This window comes from Haematobia irritans, chromosome 2 (assembly GCF_050003625.1).
Source record: "Haematobia irritans isolate KBUSLIRL chromosome 2, ASM5000362v1, whole genome shotgun sequence".
Lineage (NCBI taxonomy): Eukaryota > Metazoa > Arthropoda > Insecta > Diptera > Muscidae > Haematobia > Haematobia irritans.
In genome coordinates, this window is record NC_134398.1 from 36,454,682 (window position 1) to 36,465,570 (window position 10,889).

The window sequence follows — 10,889 nt, forward strand, 5'->3', positions numbered from 1 at the left end:
CCGGTCGCTGTCCACTCAGCCGACTGTTGATTGGACTCAGGAGTGTAGTGATGGAGCAATGTTTCATCCATTGGCACATATCGACGGAAAAACTCGAGTGTATTACGAGTTAACAGCTGCAAACACCGCTCAGAATCATCAACACAACAACGTGTTTTTGGTCAAACGTGAGCTCGCGCGGCACCCATTTTGCACAGAGCTTCCGCATATCCAAATATTGATGAATGATATGACCAACAGGTTCCTTTGATATCTTCTGCTAACTCGATCAACTTCATTTTACAGTCATTCAAAATCATTTTGTGGATTTTTTTGATGTTTTCGTCGGTAACCACCTCTTTCGGGCGTCCACTGCGGTCACCGTCCTCCGTGCTCATTTCACCACGCTTGCATTTTGCATACCAATCAATTATTGTTGATTTCCCTGGGGCAGAGTCCGGAAACTCATTATCAAGCTAAGTTTTTGGTTCCACCGTATTTTTCCCCTTGTCAAATTTTATTTTCTATAGAAAATTTTGTCAAAATGTTATATCTATAGAAAATATAGAAAATGAAGTACCGCTTAGTTGAAGAGAAATGTTTTGCAAAATCTACCAACACATCAAGATTTCTACCAGTAAAAAATCTACCATTTTTGGTAGAACTCTACCAATTGTGGCAACCGTGATTGTAACGCGCACACAAAAATTACATTTTTTTCTTAATTTTTTATTATTACGGATTTTCTATAGCATAGTCCATTCCTTTAGTTTTTAATAAAGACTTTAGTTTTTAATAAAAAAATGTGTTGGAAATTTTTGTGAGAAAAAAAAACTGAAATTATCGATTTTTGGGCACCAAAGCGGCTCAATGTGGGTACAAGAGCCAGGGACTGGCAACACTGATTGTAAGTAATCAGGATCAAAAATTTGACACCTTACCTCCTCCCGTTTAGCCAATTTATGCCAATTTCATGTTTCCACATATAGGTGGCGTTGAAACGAATGTTCATGGACGAATTTATTATACCCACCCGGATTTATTATACTGTTACGAATTTGATAATTATAGATATAAGTTTATTTAAATTAGTTTCCGTTAATTTAAAATTTAAAATTGTAACGATAAAATTTCGCTATCACTTGTTGGAATCATCTATTCATTTTCTAGTATTTTCCTGAATTTCTTTTATGTTCTTTTGTTTGCTTACCGAAATGTTAGTTCTTACTCTCTCATAGAATAACAACCCCTTTGCTTTGTTATTTTGCTTTCTCATTTCATCTCATTGTCTATTGTCATTGTTGTTGTAGTAATGCGAGCATATATCTATGTGAGTGTGTATGTGTTTGGCAGCCACCAGACGAACAACTTAATGGTCGTAGATCCTTCTAGCATTGTCTAAGAATGTTCTGGCGTTGCCAGAATATTGTAGTGCTACCAGAATGTTCTCGTATTGCCACACCGTCATATATAAAAGCGCTCGCATGCTGCTAACGAGTCAGTCTTAATTAAAGCGTCAAACGAATAACTTCAGTGTGAACGAATTGTAAAGTGTGAAGTCATAGTAAATAAATTGTAGATTGTCGTTATTTAAAAGAACTGTGTTTTAATTGTCGGGTAATTAAAAACGCCTAAATATAAAAACGTAACAATTGGTGTCGGAAGTGAAATAACGAAAAAAAAAATCTACAATGAAGTTTAATGAGCTTCGAGTGGAAGACTTAAAAAAGGAATTGAGCAAACTGGAGCTGCCGACAACAGGCAATAAGGCCCAGCTTCAAAAGCGTCTACTGGAAGAGTTTGAACGGCGTAATATGGACATTGCGACGCATGAGTTTGATTATAAGGAAGACATTGATGAATCAATACTCGTCAATACAAGCACTGTAGAAACTCCATCTGTGGCTTCGAATGTTGTGGATTACACATCAATGCTCAATGCTTTGAGCAAAATGATGGAAGAAAATTCTAGAAAAATGGAAGAAAATTCTAGAAAAATGGAAGAAAATTCTAGAAAATTGCTGAAAGAAAATGCCCTACAAATGGAAGCAAATTCTAGAAAAATGGAAGAAAATTCTAGAAAATTGGAAGAAAAATTCGACGAAAATTCTAGAATGGTCAACGAAAAATTACAACAAATTTCTGAAGGCATGGAGAAACGTGTGGACCATATAGAAAATCAAATTGTGGAATTGGATAAGAAAGTTCTTTCCGTGGATGAGAAAATTATGGTTCATGATGAGAAGTTTCTGCACATCGAGAAAAAAATGTCAGAGCTGGAAATTAAAGGTGGTCCAGTGCGCGTCATCGAGGGCTCAAAAATCAAAACTCCTGTTTTCGATGGCTCAACGTCATTTGATGTCTTCAAATTCCAATTCGAAATGGTTGCTTGTAGAAATTTGTGGAATGACGATGATAAAGCAATTGAACTTCTATTGGCATTAAAGGGCAATGCTGCTGATGTGATACAAAGCATTCCAGCTGCTTCTAGAAATAACTATAATGAAGTAATAGCGGCACTTCAACGCAAGTATGGTGGAGAGCACGAGCAGGACATCTTCAGAATGGAATTGAGAGGAAGAATCCAGAAATCGAATGAAACCCTACAAGATTTCGCAACAGAAGTTGAGCGGCTAGTGCTTTTGACATACCCAGGTGAGAGTCATCCTCTTGTGGACCGCATCAAGATTGAAACCTTCGTCAATGGTATTCGAGACCCAGATATAAAATGTGCAACATATGCGTCACAAAAGGCTACATTCGCTGAAACAGTAACATTCGCACTTGCACAGGAGACTGCGAGATTGCTAGCGCGGCCTCAAATTCACAAGGTACGTAAAGTAGAGACAGAGTGTGATGAATCAAAGTCCGTTATTGAGTCGATGAAAGAGGCCATGAAGCAGGCAATGCAAGAAATGAAGCAAGAAGCAAATAAATCCCGGATCAAATGCTATAACTGTGATAAGCCGGGACATCTAGCTCGAGAATGCAAAGCACGACGCAAACGGTCAAGGTCCACATCACCATCTCCATTAAACAATAGCCATAAGAAGGTGACCCCACAGTCAAGTGAGTCACCTTTAAACTAAATCGAGCTAGTTCAGCGGGGCAAGAGCTGGCTCCCACAGACGATGGCCCCACCATCTCCATAGCAATAGTTCAACAGAAAAATAACAATTTAACTATTGCGGGTGTTATTAATGGCGACAAGCGTACTTTGACGTTGGATACTGGTGCATCAAAGTCTATCATTAGATCTGATTTAGTAAAAGGAAAAGTTACACCACTGATTGGAGTCAAGCTACGCACGGCTACAGGGGAACCCGCAACCGTATATGGAAAGGTCACCGTAAAATGAACTATTGCTAACAAATCCGTTACTTATGATTTCATTGTGGCCGATATAGTAGACGAAGTTATAATTGGAGCGGATTTCATGATTGCTTTTGGTCTCAATTTGGATATGAAGCGTCGTGTAATGACATGGTGCGATGCCGAAATAACGGTAAACGTGGGATACGACGGGAATACACCTGTCAGACGTTTGACAACGAGCCAGTCAGAGTCTATACCACCGAATGCCGAAGCAATTATATGGGTTTCTATGAATGGAGATTGTGAAGTCGGCCAATTGTGGGTTGTTGAACCAGCAGAAAACAAAAGCAACAACATCTTGATAGCAAATGCCCTGGTAACAACGAACGAAGAGAGACTAATACCAGTTCGTGTCTTGAACTTGTCTGACAATCACGAGCAAATTGTAAAATTTTCTGACATTGGCAAATGTACACCAGCCGAGGCAATAGTCAATTTGGAAGGCAACTCATCAAAGACACATGGAGCAGTGAGAAAACATCTAGAAGCGTATGTCGAGGCTTGGACACGTCATCTATCGCCGTCAGAGAGAAATAAAGCCAAGCAATTGTTGTGGAAAAACGCCTCTGCTTTTGCTTCTGAAAAGGGAAATCAAGGAAGAACATCTGTAGTGAAACATGAAATTAAAACCGCAGAAGAAAGGCCCATAAAACAGGCACCTCGAAGTGTTCCCCTTGCAAAAAGAGACGAAGTTCAAAAGCTCATAAAGGAAATGGCGGAGAGTGGTGTGATCGAGCCGTCATCAAGTCCTTGGTGTTCCCCAGTTGTGCTGGTCAAAAAGAAAGATGGAAGTACCCGATTCTGCGTGGACTACAGAAAACTGAATGATGTCACCAAAAAGGACAGTTATCCGCTTCCACGCATTGATGACACGTTGGACACACTAGCCGGAACAACATGGTTTTCTACGCTCGATTTGCAGAGTGGATATTGGCAAGTAGAGATCGCCGAGAAAGACAAGGAAAAGACGGCTTTTGGCGTTAATGGCGGTCTCTGGCAATTCAATGTAATGCCGTTCGGGCTCTGCAACGCTCCGGCTACCTTCGAAAGATTGATGGAGCGGGTACTGAAGGGGTTGCACTGGAAATCGTGCTTGATATACTTGGATGACATCATAGTGATGGGCAAAACATTTGACGAGCACCTTAAGAACTTGAAAGACGTTATCCAGCAATTGTCAGCCGCTGGTCTACGCCTTAACGCAAAGAAATGCTCCCTTTTCCAGCGGGAAGTTAAATACCTGGGTCATCATGTGACTGCAGAGGGCATATCCACCGATGAAGACAAAATCCAAGCTGTCAGAGATTGGCCACGACCCCGAAATCTCCACGAATTAAGAAGTTTCCTTGGGTTATGTACATATTACCGACGATTCGTCCCAAACTTCGCCAGCATCGCCGCTAGTCTCCACAAATTGACGCAAAAAGGTCAGAAGTTCCAGTGGAGCGACGAACAGGAGGATTCATTCCAACATTTAAAAGAACTTTTATGTTCAGCTCCTGTTCTAGCGTATCCTATTCCGGGCGAAAAATTTGTTTTGGATACAGATGCTAGCGCGCATGGTATTGGAGGTGTGCTATCCCAACAGATAGACGGCAAGGAGAAGGTCATCGGATATTTCAGCCGAACGTTGTCCAAGCCCGAAAAGAACTACTGTGTAACGCGACGAGAGCTGCTAGCCGTCATAGAGAGTGTAAAACATTATCATAAATATTTGTATGGACAACACTTCTTGCTCAGGACTGATCACTCAGCTCTACGATGGTTGCTCCAATTCAAGAATCCGGAAGCTCAACTGGCACGTTGGATCGAGAGGCTCCAAAGCTATGATTTCAGTGTCGAGCATAGAAAAGGTGGAAAACACGGTAACGCTGACGCTTTGTCACGTCGACCTTGCAGTATAGAATGCAAGCACTGCTCGAAGGCTGAACACAAGGAGGAGATTGTTGATATTCGGCTGTTACACGTCGAATCTGGAGTGGACTGGCCAACAGAACAGCGTAAAGATCCCATTTTGAACAAAATTATTTCGGCAAAGGAAGAGAACAAGAAGCCCAGTAAGAAAGACATCGCAGCCGAAAGTCCACTTATGAAATCATACTGGGCTCAATGGGATAGTTTAGTTCTAGTCAATGGATCCCTGCAACGTAAATGGGAAAGCGAAGATGGCAAGAGCAGCCGAAATTTGATCATCGTTCCAGATTCCAAAATAAGAGATGTTTTGGCGGAGTTCCATAATGGTCCCAGTGGAGGTCATCTGGGAATAACCAAAACCGCCGAGAAAGTGAAGCAACGATTCTACTGGGTTGGATGCCAGAAATCAATTGCTGAATGGGTAGCCAATTGCGAGAAGTGCATGAAGGCGAAAGGTCCAACAAGGAAAAGTCGAGGTCCTATGCAAGAATATAGACCAGGAGCCCCGTTTGAAAGAATAGCAATGGACGTGGCAGGCCCTTTCCCAGTAAGTGATTCTGGAAACCGTTATGTCCTTGTGGTCATGGATTACTTCAGCAAATGGCCGGAGGTGTATGCAATTCCAAACCAAGAAGCAAAAACGATTGTGGATGTTGTCAACAAAAACTGGATATGTCGCTACGGTGTGCCGTCCGAGATTCACTCAGACCAGGGAAGAAATTTTGAATCGGCCATATTCAAAGAGATGTGTGAATCCCTTGGTATCAAGAAAACGAGGACTACACCATTACATCCGCAATCCGATGGCATGGTAGAAAGGTTTAATCGCACTCTGGAGGAACATCTTCGAAAAGTAGTGGACAACGGCCAGAGGGACTGGGACGAGCATATACCAAAGTTTTTGCTGTCGTATAGATCTGCCATTCATGATTCCACCTCTCGAACACCTGCCAATGTTCTATTCGGAACTGAGTTGAAGTTGCCTGGTGATCTGATATTCGGTGCTAAACCTAATGAGCTCGCCATGGAAGAAAACAGAAACGACATCCCAAACACTTTCGGTGAAGTTCACGAATCAGTGCGCAACAAAATAAAAATGGTCAGCAACAGAATGAAGGCGAGATACGATCGTGCTGTAAATACTGAGGGCTTCCAAGAAGAAGAATTGGTTCTGCTATTTAACCCGCAACGAAAGAAAGGATTGTGTCCTAAACTGCAAACACAGTGGGAAGGCCCATACAAGGTCATCAAGAAGATCAATGATGTTGTATACCGGATTCAGAAGGACGACAGCCCTAGATCAAAGATGAAAGTTGTACATCTGGAACGATTGGCTCCTTACGGAACAGGTTCTGTGCCTGTTCGGGACGAACAGGCTTAAGCGGGAGGCAGTGTTACGAATTTGATAATTATAGATATAAGTTTATTTAAATTAGTTTCCGTTAATTTAAAATTTAAAATTGTAACGATAAAATTTCGCTATCACTTGTTGGAATCATCTATTCATTTTCTAGTATTTTCCTGAATTTCTTTTATGTTCTTTTGTTTGCTTACCGAAATGTTAGTTCTTACTCTCTCATAGAATAACAACCCCTTTGCTTTGTTATTTTGCTTTCTCATTTCATCTCATTGTCTATTGTCATTGTTGTTGTAGTAATGCGAGCATATATCTATGTGAGTGTGTATGTGTTTGGCAGCCACCAGACGAACAACTTAATGGTCGTAGATCCTTCTAGCATTGTCTAAGAATGTTCTGGCGTTGCCAGAATATTGTAGTGCTACCAGAATGTTCTCGTATTGCCACACCGTCATATATAAAAGCGCTCGCATGCTGCTAACGAGTCAGTCTTAATTAAAGCGTCAAACGAATAACTTCAGTGTGAACGAATTGTAAAGTGTGAAGTCATAGTAAATAAATTGTAGATTGTCGTTATTTAAAAGAACTGTGTTTTAATTGTCGGGTAATTAAAAACGCCTAAATATAAAAACGTAACAATACCATAGAATGGTTGGTGATGAGGGTAAAAACTTGTAAAAGTAGTTATTAGTAATAGGTAAAGGTTGTTTTTGTGTCCAGAAGGAGTGGGAAATCGGATCAGAAACATTGGATTTTATATGAGCTTGTTATAGGTTGGAAGTCATATTTTTAGTTATTTGTGGCATAGATTTCGCGTAAGCTTTTCAGATGAAATTCTATTTCAGTATTTTAGATTTCATTTAAAAATATGAGAAAAAAATAAAAAGTCCAACTAAAGATGATTCGAACAATCTAAAATGCTAGTTTTATTTGAGAAAACAACGAAAGCAATTGATTTTTTTATATCACATAAACAAAGATATCTTATGAAGTTGTTGTTGTAGAAGGTGAAGATCAACCCTTACATTCCTGGGTGGAGGTTGCCTATCCACAAGATGGTGATTCGGATGACAACTTCGATGGCAACCAAAGAGGTACTGCTTTGACAACATATAGTTGTGTCGACGCACTGGGATGATCTTGGTCTCCGCATAAAGGTGATCCAGGGGTGTACTGCGGAGACATCCTGTTGCGGTTCTAAGGGCAGCGTTCTGACAGGTCAGTATGTTATTCCACTGCGTATCGCTTGTTTTGAGGTGTCCACACTGGCGCTGCATAGTTTTATACTGACCGGCCAATTGCCTTATATGTAGTTAACAAGGTTTCTTTGTCCGCACCCCAAGTGCTGCCGGCAAGCGACTTGAGGACCTTGTTTCTACCGCGGAGCTTATTACAAATTGCAGTGGCATGGGCTGCAATTTGTAATAAAAGCTATCGAATGTGACCCCGAGAATCTTGGGGTAATTTGTTGTCGGAATTGTTTCGCCATCGACTATGACATTCAACTGCCTGCGCACTTCCGCCGTCCATGTAGTGAATAGTGTGGCTGAAGATTTCGTGGGAGATGTCCTCAATTTTCTTGCAGTGAAATAACTGGTAAGATCAGCGAGATAGACATTTAATCGACCGCACATGTCATCAACAATGGGCCCGGATGCCATGATTGTGCAATCGTCCGCATAAGACACAATCTCGACGCCGTCAGGAGGGGGTGGAATCGAGGATAGGTAGAGGTTAAACAGTGCCGGAGATATCACCCCGCCTTGGGGAACTCCGTGTTTAACTCTACGGGGTTTTGACTTCTTGTCCCTGAATTCCACGTACGACTGGCGTCCACACATATAATTCAGAACCCAACGCTTCGTCCCTGCCGGTAGGGACGTGTTCTCGATGTCCTAGAATAATGTGGCATGGTTGACCGTATCGAACGCTTTCGATAGGTCAAGAGCCACGAGGAAAGTCCTATGACACGGCTTGGGCTGATTAAGTCCCCTATTGATATGTGTCGAAATGGCATGTAAGGCCGTCGTCGTACTGTGTACCTTACGGAATCCATGTTGATGGTGGGCAGCTGGAAAATTCTCCACAAGGCTGGGGAGGAGTAGTGCCTCAAGTGTCTTGGCTACTGGCGGGAGAAGGGATATCGGTCTGTACGATTCACCTTTACTCGAATCTTTGCCTGGCTTCAGTAGTGGAATCACTCTTCCCATCTTCCAGACATCGGGTATAATGAGTGATTCCAAGGACAAATTGAGGAGTCTGGTCAGGTACTCAACTCCCAGTATTCCCAGATGCTTCAGGATTAGCATTGAAATTCCGTCGGGGCCCAGCGCCTTAGATTGTTTCGCGCTGTTGATGACATTGGTAACTTCGGCTGCGGTAAATTGTGGTGTGTCGTCGGCTCGGAGACCACGTATGCGACGAGTGGCTCTCCTTTTCGCTCTATCACTCTCGGGATGCTCGACAAACTGTCGGTTGAAGTATTTGGCGCATCTCTTCGGATCAGTCACAGTCACAGGAAAGTCCTATTACACGGCTTGGGCTGATTAAGTCCCCTATTGATATGTGTCGAAATGGCATGTAAGGCCGTCGTCGTACTGTGTACCTTACGGAATCCATGTTGATGGTGGGCAGCTGGAAAATTCTCCTACTGGGGAGGAGTAGTGCCTCAAGTGTCTTGGCTACTGGCGGGAGAAGGGATATCGGTCTGTACGATTCACCTTTACTCGAATCTTTGCCTGGCTTCAGTAGTGGAATCACTCTTCCCATCTTCCAGACATCGGGTATAATGAGTGATTCCAAGGACAAATTGAGGAGTCTGGTTAGGTACTCAACTCCCAGTATTCCCAAATGCTTCAGCATTAGCATTGAAATTCCGTCGGGGCCCAGCGCCTTAGATGGTTTCGCACTGTTGATGACATTGGTAACTTCGGCTGCGGTAAATTGTGGTGTGTCGTCGGCTCGGAGACCACGTATGCGACGAGTGGCTCTCCTTTTCGCTCTATCACTCTCGGGATGCTCGACAAACAGTCGGTTGAAGTATTTGGCGCATCTCTTCGGATCAGTCACAGTCACGTCGCCAAAGGTGACTGAAATCCCATCATCCCTTGTAGCGGGGTTCGAGAGGGCTCTCACTGTTGACCACAATTTACCAGTCCCTGTGCTTAAGTTACATTGCTTCAGGTGCTCTAACCAAGTGTTCCTCTTGTGCTCGTCGACTATCTTACTAATCTCTAGATTTAGTTCTCTGATTCTAGGATCAGCAGGGTTAGCACGACGGCGTTCATCTCGCTCGTCTGCGAGTCCCGCCGCTTCTGCTGGGAAGTTGGGCCTCACTTGGGCAATTCGACCAGCGGGTATGAAGCGAGCGGCTGCTGCGTTGATGATGTCCCGGAACGCCATCTGGGCAACATGAACATATGAGGGGGACGGGAGCTCACTGAAGCGGCGATCGGTGTATTCTCTGAAGCCTTCCCAGTTGGCTTTCTTTTGATTGATAAACGTCCGGCGTTCAGAGGGTCGGTTAGTGGTGAGAATTATGGGGAGGTGGTCCGATCCCAATGAAATGACGGGTTGCCAAGAAACGTCATTTATCAGACGTCGACGCTAAAGATAAATCTGGCGAACTGCTGCAGTCACCAATAATTCTCGTGGGGGCCTCTTCGTTCACCGTGCAAAATGTGGAGTCATCTATCTGCTCTGCCAAAGCTATGCCTCTCTGGTCATTACCTAGGAGTGAATGCCAAAGTTCATGGTGGACATTAAAGTCTCCTAGAACCAATCGGTTATGCCCGCACAATAGCCACTCAATGTTTGGACAATAACCTGGAGCACAGCTACCAACCGGCGGTATATTTATACACATTGTATAGCTCTATCTCGGCAGCCCCAGACTTGACTGCTACCCCCATACATCCCATGTAGGGGTCACTAGTGTCTGGCACAAGCGGGATAGGTCTATACTGCACGGAACGGTGTATTATGAAAGCCAGGCCACCACCTCCACTTTTTGTGCGATCCTTTCGAAGCACATTATATCCATCACAATGGCGTAGCTAAATTTTTTTATGAAGTTACATTTTTTTGAATCTAAAATGAAAATAAATGTTACTGGGTAAGTTTTTTTAACCTTTACTTAGCAAATTTAGCACCAAATCTCATCGATAATCTTATCTCCGGGAACTACCCAAGAGTAGAAAACATGGTGAGAACTTCGATTTCATTTCGATCATATATTTTAAAATATATTGTAGTAACTTTCAAA